Source organism: Gossypium hirsutum, chromosome A05, assembly GCF_007990345.1.
Source record: "Gossypium hirsutum isolate 1008001.06 chromosome A05, Gossypium_hirsutum_v2.1, whole genome shotgun sequence".
NCBI lineage: Eukaryota > Viridiplantae > Streptophyta > Magnoliopsida > Malvales > Malvaceae > Gossypium > Gossypium hirsutum.
The window spans coordinates 92,008,644-92,024,454 of NC_053428.1; the positions used below are offsets into that span (position 1 = coordinate 92,008,644).

Here is a 15,811-nt window from a genome sequence, read left to right on the forward strand (position 1 = left end):
CATTATGAAACGTTTGAACCTGTAACCAAAGTGGTACCCCATGGTAAGGGCACCTTCTCAAAAGGTCCTTGTATCTCTCCCATGCATCGTAGAGTGTTTCTAAATCCAACTGCACAAAAGAGGAGATATCATTACGTAATTTGGCTGTTTTAGCCAGTGAAAAATATTTTAATAAAAACTTTTTGGTCATTTGTTCCCATGTAGTGATTAACCCTCGTGGTAACAGGTTCAACCATTGTTTAGCCTTATTCCTCAACAAAAAGGGAAACAACCGAAGGTGAATGGCGTCATCAAAAATGCCATTGATTTTAAAAGTATCGCAGAACTCTAAGAAATTTGCCAAGTGAGAGTTGGGATCCACATCCTGCAAACCATCAAACTGAACAAACTGTTGGATCATTTGAATGGTGTTAGGTTTTAGTTCAAAATTCTTTGCAACAACAGTAGGCCTAACTATGCTCAATTCAGTTCCTATTAAATAAGGTTTAGCATAATCATACATAGTACGCGGAGCGGGATTCTGATTAGCAACAATCGCAGGAGGTATCGAATTTTCTTGGTTTTCAGCCATCTCTTCGGTTGTGGTTGAAATATCGTCCTCTTGCTCTTCCTCTGTGTATCTTAAGCTTCGCCTTATCTCTCTTCAATTTTTGCGAACTATACGATCGATCTAACCGTCAAAAAGTAGTGGTCTTGATGGGTTTCTTCTGGTCTTATACTAGAAAAACCTGTCAGAAGAGAATAAATGAAGAATTAGAAAATAAAATAAAAATTTAAATTACAAATAAAGTAGAACGGCTAAAGTAATAAAAATTGAGTGTTGCTAATATCCTAGTTCCCCGGCAACGGTGCCAAAAACTTGGTACGTGATATTCGCAACAGGTTTTAAAAATTTATAATTAAGCATTCTTGAAACTAACTATTATCACGATGAAGGCAAGTGTACCTATCAAACAGTGGTATAGCTTTAGTAAGACCGAATTGTCGAACCCAAAGGAACCACGAGTATTGGTAATTACTTTCTTTTTATTATCTAGCCTAAAAATTAAGGGATTTGTTTATCTAAATTAACTAAACTAAGTGTCCACAGAGAGAAATCGGGGAAAAGCTTTTGTGGAAAATTCAATTGATTAAGACAATACCCAAGGAAAAATCCACCTAGACTACACTTGTTATTTGACCCTGAATCAGACGATTTATTCATTTGACTTGACCCGTAGAAATACCTAAGTTATATAATTATTATCTCTCTTGAGACTAATAACGTCTAACCCGAGGTTGATTAATTGAAATTTCTTTCTACTTAACACCTAGTGTTACATTAACTCGATCTTTGGATCCCCTTATTAGGTTTCACCCTAATTCGGCAAAATCTTATCACCCTATCTCTAGGCGTGCAATCAACTCCGCTTAATTATGACAAATTTACTCTTAGACAGGGTCTATTCCTCCTCTGAATAAGAGCATTAACTCGAATCAATATCCAGGAATATTAAAACAAGAATTAAGAACACATAATTAAGAACAAGTCAAATATTTATCATACAGTTCATATAATAGTAACAAGATCCGTCTTACGTTTCATTCCCCTTAGGTGTTTAGGGGGTTTAGTTCATAATTATAGAAGAAAACATCTCAGAAGAATAATGAATACAAAACATAAAGAAAACCCAAAACCCCTGAATGGAAATTTAAGGGAGATCTTCAGTCTTGATGATGAATTCGGCTTCTGAGATGGACCAATCGGCTTCTTTTGAGTAATTCCTTGCCTCCTACTCCATGTCCCCTTCCGAAGTGCCTCCTCAGGTGTTTTAAATAGGATTTAGCATTCCTAAGAGCCCTCAAAATTGGCCTTTTCCGAATAGGGTTATACTTGGGCTCGGCAGGAACACGCCCGTGTGCGATTACTCCAGCCCGTGGTCAAGGCTGTTGAATAGGCACAGGCGTGTAGTCTACCCGTGTAAGCCGTGCTTCGATCCTGCCAAAGAGACACGGTCGTGTGACACACCCATGTGAGGAAGTCCAGGCTGTGTTGATTTCCCATGTAGGTCCATTTTCTCCGTCTGTGGCCCATTTCTCGCTCTTTTTACTCTCCTATGCTCACCTAAGTATAAAACATGAAATTAAAGAATTAAGAGCATCGAATTCACCAAATCTAAGGAGAAATCATCCATAAATGTGTTAAGCATGGGATAAAAAATATGTATATATTACGGTTTATCAGAACCATTTGGAATACTGAGGATACACGGGTACCTTTCCTTTTAAACTTACCATTGCCATGTCTTGACATGGTTTTACGTGGTATCCTTACCTTATGAACTCACAATTGCCTGCCTTGAGAGGGACTTACATGGGATCTTTTCCTTATCGTACTTTCTCAATGCCATGTCCTGACATGGTCTTACATGATTTCCTTGCCTTGTAAAACTTACCAATGCCATGTTTTGGCATGGTCTTACTTGGTATCCTTAAATCCTAATGTCATGACATTTATATCCTACATATTCCTAAGTTTCAAACGGAACTTTTAAGTATCATTTCTCCGTCAATTCTTACTTGAATCATCAAGGAATAAATTTACAAGATAAATATATAGATGCTGAAAAATAACATCATTAATTATAAATAATAAAGCATTGTATTTATTTACCACAAACTTACCTCGAAACAAAATACAGTCAAATATTTTGATTTAGTCCTCAACCTTTTTTTTCCTCGGTCTGACCCTGAATTTCACTCTTCTTGATCTATAATATCAAATTTAACTTATTTAATATTCACATTTATTAAAACAACCCTTAACTCTATCTTTGGAAAAATTACAATTTTGCCCCTAAACTTTTGCCCCAAGGCTCGGAAATGAAACTTTATCCCTAATTCTTATGTTTTATGACATGCGAATCATTTATTTACCTACGGCAACATCAAATTCCCACTCTATCATGTACTTATGACCATTAGGTATTTTTATCGATTATGTCGTTTTACTCGTTTTCGCTTAAAATCGCTTAGCCCAAGTCGTTTAACATAATTTCAAGCTTCATATTCTACCATAAAACATCAAAATAAACACATTTCACTTATTGGTATTTTTCCAAATATGACCCTTAGGTTAAATTATTGCTAGAATAAGCTCAATAAAGTTACCGGGACTTGAAAAATGTAAAGAACATTAAAAACGGGGCTTGGAATCACTTACTATGAAGCTTGAAAACTTGTCAAAACCTTAGCTATGAAGAACCCTTGAAATTTCGAGCTAATGATGAAGATGGGCACATTTATCCATCCTTTTCCCTTTTTTAATCTTTTAATTACCAAATAACTAAAATACCCTTCATTAAAACTTTAGTTATTTTTATCTATGTATGTCCATTTTTGTCCATGAAAACCTAATGGTCTAATTACCATTTAAGGAGCTCTACTTCAAATATACTATTCAATTTAATTCTTTAGCATTTTAAACTCAAATTTATCAACTTTTACAATTAAGCCCTAGTAGGCAAATTAAGTATACTATCTATAAAATTTTCCATCGATACTCTAACACATGCATCTAATCACTCGGTAAATTATAAAAATTAATCGGAATAAACTTTTCTATCTCGGATTCGTTGTTTCGCAACCACTATTACGTTTAGGCCTTATTTTGGGATGTTACAATGTAAATGTTGATTTCATGTGAATTTAGTATGAATATTTAGCCTTTGATACATATTTATATGTAATTATGACCATGCATATTCGGCCAAATAAGAGGTACATATTCATCATGTTTTATTATGATTTTTGAGCTTATTTTCATGAGTGTATGTATAAATGATTAAATAATGACTTCATAGCTTTAGATGTTCAATGACATTTGGTTAATTTTGCTTATGTGAGTATTCAACCAAGATATAGGATGTGTATGAAAATGTATTAATTATGCGTTAGTAATTTAAGGTTAAGCATGTATCGTTAATACAATTTGGTTTGGTTCAAAAATGAGATAATTATATCATTATGCTATTTATTTGCTTATGACTTACTAAGCTAAGTTAGCTTACTCTATGTGTACATGTTTATCTTGTTTTATTGATTTTGGATTCACGTTACAAGCTCGGGGATTGTCAGCAAATTGTTCACACTATCTACTACTTCAGTACTTAAAAAGTTGAACTCGAATTATGGCATGTATAGGCTGGATTGCATTTTGAAATAATGAACCTTGGATTATGTATATAGGCCATGTGAAAATGGCTTAATTTATATGTGGAATTTGGTTATGCTTGGTTGTGTTTGAATTCATTCGTGGTTATAGTGTGATGTGTTATGCATGAATGGTGTTGAGATAGGTGTTTTATGTTTTGGAAATGGTTAATGAATCTAGTTGAATGTGTGGCTGGTTCAGCTATGATATGCATAGATAAAAGTATATATGTGCATTAGGTTGATGTATTTAGTTAATGTGTTATAAGTGAATTGGCATCTAAAGTTGTTGAGCTATATCCGAGCTTGATATAAATATGTCTTGATATGTTTATAACATAGTATGCAAGATTTATGTTTTGAATATATTACAATTTGTGATTCAGTTATGCAACGTATTGAGCTAGGAAAATGTTCCATGATTGTTTTAATCAATTATTTGGTATGAATTCATTTGTTAAATATGGTTTTGAACGAAGGCAAATACGTATTATGTAACTAAAACTCTAATAGCATGATTAGTCATGTTATAATGTATTAAGTTGCATGAATAATTGCTTGTTAAATTATGTAATAAGTTTTCGATTGATATTATTAAGAGTATGTGCAAAAGTTGATATTCATATACAAAAATTGTGTAATTATATAACATTGATGTTAAATATATGGATTTGGTTTAACTGAATAAACATAGTTGTTTGATGTATTTTGGATGGAGGTTCATTATTAAATTACAGTTAACTATATGACTTATTTATAAGACCATTTAATAAAGTTGATAATACTGTATGTTTTTGCTATTGAATAAAGTATTATGGAAACATTTTAAAGTGTTTAAGATGTGCTAGAGTAAAATAAGATATAAGTGGTTTGATTTCTTCTAGGTATTCGAATATTATACAATTGTTTTTAATATGATTTGTACACTATATTATGTTTAATGAAATCATGATTATTATTTAATTGAATTTATCTCTTTTATATATATATGGATATGACTTATATATATGTGTGTGATTGTTCGTAAATGTGTTTTTGTTCGTTAATGCCTCCTAACCCTAATCCGGCGACGGACACGGGTTAGGGGTGTTACAGATCACAAATTCAATATCTTTTTGTTTCAAATCTACATATAATTTCTGACGATCAAAAGCTGCTTTCAAACTTTCTCGGATTGTTTTTACTTTCTGTTCAGTCTGTTTTATCAAATCAACCCCATGAATCTTATTCTCACTGAGCTCTGACCAATACAATGGTGTATTGCATTTTCTACCATATAAGGCTTCGTAAGGTGCCATTTTGATGCTCGATTGAAGCCTATTATTGTATGCGAATTCAATCAATGGAAAATATTGTTCCCACGTACCTTCAAACTCAAGAATGCAACATCTCAACATATCCTCGAGAATATGAATAATCCGCTCGGATTGACCATCCGTTTGCGGATGAAAAGCAGTATTGAAATGCAATTTCATACCTAAAGCCTATTGCAGTTTCTTCTAGAATCACGAAGTGAATCTCGAGTCTCTATCTGACACAATAGACAATGGCACCGCGTGCAATCCCACAATATCAGAAATGTATAACTCAACTAATTTATCAAGCTAGTAGTCAGATCTTACTAGAATAAAATGAGCTGATTTCGTCAACCTATCAACCACAACCTAAAACGCATCTTTCTTTTCCAGAGATAAGGGTAAACCCGAAACAAAATCCATCATCACTCTATCCCATTTCCATTTGGGAGTCATAATCAGTTGTAACGAACCAGATGGCACCTGATGCTTAGCTTTAACTTGCTATTAGATTAATGGAACGACGGAAATGTGCAAGTGTACACAATCGCAACAGGTTATAAAGTAACAAGTAATTGTCGAGTTATCGTACCATAGGGACTGCGAAAAGAATTATTTATGAATGTTATTTAAAACACTTTGGTGAAGAAAAATATTTTGTTTGAAGAGGGTGATTAAAAACTAAGATTTTAAACTAAGTAAACTAAAGAAATAAATCTCAAATACACGATTTCAAAATATGATTTAATCAAGATGACATAATTTTGTTGATTTAATTACATTTCTTTAACTTAGAATTATTAAACTCATGTCTCTGTTGTTACGAATAAATTCACGGCATCTTGGTAATTTGCTAACTTATGAACATATTCACCTACACAAATCCATTCAACTCTTAACATATCCTTATGTTAATTCAAACGATTAAATAGATTTTAATAAGCAAACATATTATGGCACATACATACTCATTAAATTGAACTAATCTCTTGCATATCCCTATGTCAATTCAAATGATTAATTAAATCTAATAAGCACATATAAGACTATGTGAGGTAACAAGGTATTCTTACCTTGAAATAGTTTAATCACAATAATCTTGTAGGTTATGCAAGGCAAGTGTATTGCCACATACATTGCTAATTTAACCTTCAGCTACCTTAGAAGAATAAACATGCACTGAGTATTGTGTCCATTAATTACAATTTCAATCCATTTAAATAATTAATTAATTAGCTACCTCACAATTGTAATGCAAGAATAATTTAGGCATGATTTTACTTAATCAAGCATTTTACCGAGGCGTATAACAACATAAACACAATTTTAATAATTTAAGCAGATGAAATGCAATCAAACCAACACGAATTAAGTTCAAGTTAAACTTATTAAATTAACCATTCCAACAACATAAACGTTCGTAGATATGTTTGATAAATCGTAAATTATACATATTTTTACCCCATGTTTAATGCATTTTATGGATGATTTCTCATTAGAATTGGTGAATTCGATGCTCCTAATGCTTTAATTTCATGTTTTATACTTAGGAGAGCATGGAAGAGCGAAAGGAACAAGGAGAAAATGGGCCAAAGTACGAAATCAACAAGGCCTGGACCTCTTCACACGGGCAGACCACACGGCCATGTCAATTTGGCAAGCTCGAACACGGCCTGAAGTAATCAAACACAGGCGTGTGCCACGGGCGTGTCCCTGCCGAGCCCAAGTTGAGTCCAATTCAAAAAAAGCTAATTTTGAGGCTTTTAGGAATTCCAAGGCCTATAAATACACCCTAGAGGAGGAAGAAAAAGGAGGCGAAGAAGGGGGAGTAATGAATTACTCCAAAGAAGTCGATTGATCCATCTCAGAAGCCGGATTCATCATCAAGACTGAAGATCTCTCCTCAATTTCCCTTCAAGAGTTCTGGGTTTTCTTTATGATTTGTATTCTTTATTCTTCTGAGATTTTTTCTTATTTAGTTATGAACTAAAACCCGTAAATACCTAAGGGGAATGAAACCTAAGACGAATGTTGTTATTATTTTCTGAATCATATGATAAATATTTAACTTATTCTTAATTATGTGTTCTTAATTCTTGTTTTGATACCCCAGGATACTGATTCAATACATGCTCTTATGCAGAGGAGGAATAGACCCTGTCTAAGAGTACATTTGTCATAATTAAGCAGAGTTGATTGCGCACCTAGACATAAGGTGACAAGATTTTGCCGGATTAGGGTGAAACCTAATAAAGGGATCCATAGATCGAGTTAATGCAACCCTAGAATGTTAATTTGAGAAAAGTCTCGGTTATTCAATCTAGGGATTAGACATTTTTAGTCTTGAATAGAGATAATAACATAACTTAGGGATCTCTACGGAACAAGTTGAATGAATAAATCGTTCGATTCGGAGCCAGAATAACAATTAAAGTCTAGGTGGATTTTTCCTTATGTATTGTCTTAAGTCAATCTATTTTTCCCAAAAGCAATTCCTCAATTCTTTTCTCTGTGCGTTCTTAGTTTAGATAATTAGTTAATTAAAACAAAACTTCTTTATTCTTAGGCTAGATAATAAAAAGACAATCATTACTAGTACTTTTAGTTCCTTTGGGTTCGACAATCCAGTCTTGCTAAAACTATACTACTGTTCGATAGGTACACTTGCCTACATTGCAATAATAGTTAGTTTAAGAATGAGTAATTATGAATATTTGAAACCTATCACGAAATCACGCGATCAAGTTTTTGGCGTCGTTGCCGGGGAACTGAAATATTAGGAACGCTCAATTTTTATTACTTTAGCCATTTATTTTTCTTTCAATTTAATTTAATTTTATTATTTATTAACTTATTTTTTCTTTCTCTTGGCAGGTTTTTATAGTTTATGATTAGAGGAAACCCGTCGGGACCATTACTTTTTGACGAAGAAATCGATCGTACAGTTCGTAGAAACCAAAGAGAAATAAGGCGCAGCTTAAAATACATGGAGAACGAGCAAGAAGATGATACTCAACCCCCAACCGAAGAGATGGTTGAAAACCAAGTCAATCAGCTTGCGGTTAATCAAAACCCTGCTCCACGTGCTATGTATGATTATGCTAAACCTTGATTAATAGGAACTGAATCTAGCATAGTTAGACCTGTTGTAGCTGCAAATGCTTTTGAATTAAAACCTAACACTATTCAAATGATACAACAATTTGTTCAGTTTGATGGTTTGCAGGATGAGGATCCCAACTCTCATTTAGCCAACTTCTTAGAACTATGCGATAGATTTAAAATTAATGGCGTTTCTGATGATGCCATACGTCTTCAGTTGTTTCCCTTTTCATTGAGGAACAAAGCTAAACAGTGGTTGAACTCGTTACCACGAGGGTCAATTACTACTTGGGAACAAATGACCGAAAAATTTTTACTAAAATATTTTTCGCCGGCTAAAACGGTTAAATTACATAATGATATCTCTTTTTTTGTGTAGATGGATTTAGAAACACTCTACGATGCATGGGAGAGATACAAGGATCTTTTGAGAAGCTGCCCGCATCATGGGTTACCACTTTGGCTACAAGTACAAACATTTCACAATGGTCTGAATCCTTCGACTCGGCAAATGGTTGACACAGCGGTGGGCGGAACCATCAACAATAAAACACCGAAAGATGCCTATGAGTTTATAGAGGAGATGTCACTGAATAACTATCAGTGGAAAGTCATGAGGACAAAGCCAACTAAAATAACCGACATTTATAACGCCGATTCGGTCACCATGCTCTCTAATCAGGTAGAACTCTTAAATAAAATATTGATGGTTTTCTTAATTCTTCACAGGTTCACCCAGTAATGCAGTGCGAAGCAAGTAGCGGTGGAACAAACCATTCGGAATACCAATCTTATGGCCACAACATGGATAATGAGCAATTAAATTACATGGGTATAATCCTCGACGTCAAAACAATCTATATAGTAACACTTATAATGCAGGTTGGAGGAACCACCCCAATTTCTCGTGGGGCGGTCAAGGAAATCAAAGACCACAACATCCTCCGGGCTACCAACAACCTCCTTACCAACAGGAAAAGAAGCCAAACCTTGAAGAGATGCTCTCAAAGTTCATATCAGTGTCAGAAACCCATTTTCAGAACACCGAGACAGCACTTAAGAATCAACAAGCATCGATCCAAGGGCTCGAAACTTAGATAGGCCAGCTTTCCAAACTAATCTCCCAACGACTACAAGGTAGTTTGCCAAGTAATACCAAACCTAACCCAAGGGAACAACTCAAAGCAATTAATATTCAAGATGAAGGATTCGTTGTGCTTGAACCAGAACCGAGGCAAGAAACTGTGATAAGCAAATGTTAAGGTGAGGTAGATCAAAATACAAACAAACCAGTGACTGTCGAATATGAACCTCGTGTGCCGTACCCCAATGCGACAAGGAAAGACCGCTCAAATGAACAATTTGGTAAATTCTTTAAACTCTTAAAAAAATTACATATTAACTTACTGTTTATTGAAGCTCTATCGCAGATGCCAAACGCAATGAAATTTTTAAATGAGCTTTTAGCAAAAAAGCGGAAGTTGGACGAGGCGTCGCATGTGGAGCTGAACGCAGTTTGCTCGGCCATTCTCCAAAATAAACTACCCAACAAACTAAAAGACCTAGGGAGCTTTACTATTCCTTGCTTAATTGGTAGTTTAGATGTTAATCATTTATTAGCTGATCTAGGGCCTAGTATCAACGTCATGCCTTATAAAATTTTTAAGCAACTAGGTCTTGGGAAACCCAAACAGATTAGGATAAGCATTCAATTAGTAGATAAAACTATAATATTCCCTAGAGGTATTATTGAAGATGTGCTAGTTAAAATTGATAAATTTATATTTCCCATTGACTTTATTGTTCTAGACATAGAAGAGGATAGCAAACACTCCCTTAATTCTAGGAAGGCCCTTTTTAGCAACTGCTAAAACCATCATTGATGTTGGCACAGGTAAAATCAGACTTTGGGTGGGAGACGAAACAATCACCCTTCAAGCTCGCAATTCTGGCAACACATCAGGAATTGAAGGTGATCATTTAATCCATTCTACTAAACCTAGCAATATGGTGTAACCTACTTTGCAGAAAATGAGTCTGGAGGAAGCACAAGAGTAGTTCTCAAGCAATAGTAGAGGACCTGTTCATGAATGGTGGACGTACAAACCAAGAACACCCGACAAATTGAAACTACGCCAAAACAATCCCGATACCTCTCCAAATCAACTTAAGTTTGGTGATAAGGTCTTATTAGATGCTGCAGATCCCCATATTGTCACTACCACACCGAATGAGGAAACCGCTCTTACGGTACTCAATATTTTTCCATTCGGTATGGTGGAGGTGAGTCACCCCAAGTTCGGCACTTTTAAGGTAAACAACACCCAATTAAAACCTTATTTTGATGAGATTGATAGCAGGAATGAGGACTATAAACTCCTCAAACCACCATGACCATTCACTGAAGAGATAAGTCGAGCTTAGACTATAAATAAGCGCTTCTCGAGAGGCAAACCCGAGCACTAACAATATTAATTTCTTTAAATTTTGATATCTAACTCCTAACTTATGAATAGAAATCTTGAATACAGGTGTTTTCACAGAGACATGGCCAAGCACACGGGCGTGCTTAAGGCTGTGTGAAAACAGGGTAAGGATTTCCCCAACACAGGCTACGATAAAATGCCACGGCCGTGCGATATAACCGTGGTCGAGCCTACCAAAACAACATGGGCATGAGATACGCCCGTGTGGAAGAACCGTGGAAGAGCCTACCAAAACAGTACGGGCATGCGACACGCCCATGTGGAACACCCGTGGTCAAACTTGTTAAATTAACACGGCCATGGGGCTTGCACACACGGGTGTGGGAGAAGCGAACGAAGCTAGACACGGCCGTGCGACACTGTAATACCCCTATAACCCGTAACCGTTGCCGGAGAGGGTTATAAAGAGTTACCAACCCAAAACACTACATTTGTACATTCACATATAGATAATTTCATTAGCAATTATATGCATAGTCAAACACAATCAAAGATCGAAATTCAGACTTATACCAACATTCAAAAGTTGCCATATTCACATGGCTTATATACAACAACATCTCAAAATATAATTCACTTAAGTCTATTCCATACATGCCATACTAACTCCAAAATATAGTAATACCAAAAAGTAGATAGTGTGACGAGTTGCTGACGATCCCCTCCTGAGTAGGTGACTGAAATCAACAATCTATAAAACAGAGAAACATAACAAACGGAGTAAGCTTTCATAAGCTTAGTATATTTTAAGCAATGTAACAAATAAACTCAATTATCTAATTTCTCAAGACGTCATTTTCTAGATATTTTACCATTTGGCCGAATATACATAAGCACATAATGCACAATTAGCATTCTAATATCACTTAATCTGAATTCATATGGCATAAATAAATCGAATATTTTCACATACTTTCACACCTTGATCGAATATATATCATGATCATAAATATAGATATAACATTTATTCACATATGTATCACATTATACAATTATGATTCAATTCAAATCATACTCACATATAAGTACATAATACGTACCTGGCCAACTTATCGTATTGAACGTATTCATTTGTCGTTCTAACACGAGGTATCTTAGATCTAGACTTTTATCAAATCACTAGCATTCAGCCTACTAGGTTTTAAACCCGAATTCGTTCACCGGCATTTCGCCTGCTAGGCTCGAAGCCCGATATCATTTCACCAGCATTATAGCCTGCTAGGCTCGAAGGCCGAATAGTATCTCACCGGTATTATAGCATGTTAGGCTCAAAGGCCCGAATAGTATCTCACCGGCATTATAGCCTGCTAGGCTCAAAAGCCCAAATAGTATCTCACCGGCATTATAGCCTGCTAGGCTCAAAGGCCCGAATAGTATCTCACTGGCATTATAGCCTGCTAGGCTCAAAGGCCAGAATAGTATATCACTAGCATTATAGCATGCTAGGCTCAAAGGCCCGAATAGTATATCACCGGCATTATAGCCTGCTAGGCTCAAAGGCCCGAATAGTATTGTACGATATTCAATTCAACAAGTTTCATATAACACAATCACACCCAATTAGGTACAAGCATCATTCGAATATATAATCCTACATTTTATTCACTTTTATTTCATTTCATCACTCACATTTATCATTTGATAGTTTACACATAACATCTTACTCATATTCATCTAACATTATCATTTGATCATAAAAGCCTATCACATTTTACTTCCATTACAATTGCCATTCGGCCATATACATATATGACAAGTAATACTTAATTCTCATAATTTTTCATGTCATTATCGAATATTATTTATATTTAACTACTTAAAACTTACCTCGAATATTTTCGAACAATCTCGGATCGGCTATTCAACTATTTTCTCTTTTCCCCTGTCCAACCTTGGTTCTCTATGCTCTTGAGCTAATTCAAACAAAATTTAATTTATTAAGGTCCATCAAGCTAGCTTATAGTCGAATATTCATTGTATACTTAGCTCACATACACAAACACAAACTCATAAGGCTTATCATATTTTCATATATATATCTTTACCATATAGCCGAATATATATATAGCTCATCAATTAGGTATTTATTTACGTTTCCCTTTTAACACATATTGATCAACTAGACCATGCATTAGCCATTGACACATTCGGTCATTAAAGCAATAACCTGTTAACATTCAAGCATTTTATACCAAGATTTCTCCCAAGGCCGAATTCATCTATAGCCTTTAGTACATATACAAAGTTTTTATTAATTTATATACACAACATTAAACTAGTATCAATTAACTAAGTACTTTAAAATTTTCTTTAACTAAGTAACTTATTCGGAAATAATAAGGGAAAATTTAACCGGAAATATTAAGAGCAAATTTAACCGGAATTATTAAGAACAAATGTAACGGAATTATTAAGAACAAATTTAACCGGAATTATTAAGAGCAAATTTAACCGAAATTATTAAGACAAGTTTAACCGGAATTATTAAGAGCAAATTTAACCGGAATTATGAAGAACAAATTAACAAGCTTGACTAATCAAACATTCGACAATGACAATGGCAATTTAACAAACCTTAAATCCAACTTATAATTGTGCATATCACATTCAAAGCATCCACTCCATTCTATCATTTTAAAACACAAACATTACTCAAATATTATCTAAGTTCACATTCGGCAATTTCACAAATACACAAGCCGATTTTCCTATCATCTAAACTACCTATATGAACATTAAACTATCTCAAACATCACCCATTCACAATTATTCATTAAAACATAAAAACAACAACCATTCCTTTCAAAATCTTCCACAGCTGAATACTATAATCACTACCGAATTCAAAATTTTGACATGGGCTAAGTAAGGGACTTAGTAACTAGCTTAAAATATGCTACAATTTCAAAAACTAACATGAATTTCTTACCTTAATTCCAACTCAAAAGTGACCGAATGTAGTCTGACTTTCTTTTCCTCACCTAATTTCGGCTATGAAGAACAAAGATGAACAAGCTTTTCCCTTTACCTCATTTTTGTTCTTTTATTTATCTTTATTTTATGATACTAAAGCCATCAAATTTAATAATGCTAATTTAAAAAGCATATTTTGTTTATCACCATCATTATGGCCAGCCACTACTCATTAAAGTGGGAAATTTGACATGCAAATCCACCTATTTAACACCATAATTTATTTGACCACTACAAAATTAACCTATCACATTTTCAAAAAATTTCACACAAGTCCTATTTAATAATTTCACTTACAAATGACAAAATCAAAGCATGAAATTTTCACACATGCACTTTCACATATAATAAGCATAGAATATAACATCTAATTATTTTAATGACTCGGTTTTGTGGTCCTGAAACCACTTTCTGATTAGGGTCAAATTAGGGCTGTCATAGACACGGGCGTGTGAACCCACACGCTCGAGGAACACAGGTGTGTACTAAATGTCAGACGCGCCCAAATTTGAAATTCGCGAATCACACAGGCTGAAATTGGGGAACACGGGCGTGTGTCCTGGTTGTGTGGCCCAAAATCTATAAATATCCTACACTATTCACTTTCTTCCCATTCAAAAACCCTAAACCTAGCTACTGGAACTCTACACGGCCTCCCTACCATGCTTGTGTGCTGCCTACAACTACATTCTCAATGCCTAATCTCTCCCCTTAGCGTTTGTTAACTCATTTTGCTTTTATTTCATGGATTTATAATGCTTTTTATCATATTAATCTATATTTTTCATGTTATTTCCATATTGATAATCACATAAATTTCATTTATCAAACAAGTTATCATCTTTCTCATGTTTAAAATCTTACTCATTACATGATTCCTACACTTTATTCAATTAGTTAAAAGTGAATATTCATGGCTAGGATAGTTAAAATAATCATGCATATTTTGTTGACATCTCTTTTCATTCATATAGTATTTTACATTCCATTCCTTGCCATTTTTGCTTTTATTACCATGCTCATGCCACAAAGAAATGGGTCAATGAACTTATTGTTTTAATTGAATTTAGTAATTTAGTTATGCATTTTCCTTTTCGAATTTAGTCACTTTCCTTTTATATATTATAAATTGTCTACTCATCAAAAGACGAATTGATGTCTCCATTTGCAGGTACACAATGTCGTCTTCAAGAAGAAAGAAAACTGTCGTACCTACTTCAAAAAAAAGGAAGGGAGCGTCCTCTTCCGCAGGTCCAACCGCGAAATTTCGTCACCCTCTTCTACAGTTTCCCCGAGGGCCCCAGGAAGAACATTTCCAGATACTTCGGGCCTGACCTTTAATTGAGGGCCGCTGGATCGACTGGGCTACCGTATAACAAGTTCAGATGGCTGATGCGATTTAGGCCCTTTTAACCACTGACCCTTGGAAACTGTTCTTTGGGATTATCGAGCCGAATACCTCAAGCTCACGATGGAACTATGTTCAACATTCCATCTTCAAATCGTAATGACAAGGTACGATGATCCCGGCATGGTCCAATTTCGCCTAGGCAAATTAATCCGCTAGCTAAGCGTCCTAGAGTTTGGCGCTATACTAGGCTTATATACGGAGGAGTTCAAGAAGGAGAATGAACTACATGCTCGCAGTCGCCACATACATTTCTCTCCCTCGAAGTCCTAGCACACTTTGGCCCCTAGCACGGCCTCCTACAATCCTAGTCGCTCCAAGGAATCAGTTCTCCCACCATCCCTGAGGTACTTACA

General features: G+C 35.0%; 1 non-coding gene across 1 annotated transcript; it reads right to left on the reverse strand.

Moving 5' to 3' along the window:
• Positions 1–8,935: 8,935 nt before the first annotated feature.
• LOC121229818 (small nucleolar RNA R71) lies at positions 8,936–9,041 on the reverse strand. The gene has a single exon (XR_005927774.1). It is a non-coding gene; the product is annotated as a small nucleolar RNA R71 (small nucleolar RNA).
• Between the last annotated feature and the right edge of the window lie 6,770 nt (positions 9,042–15,811).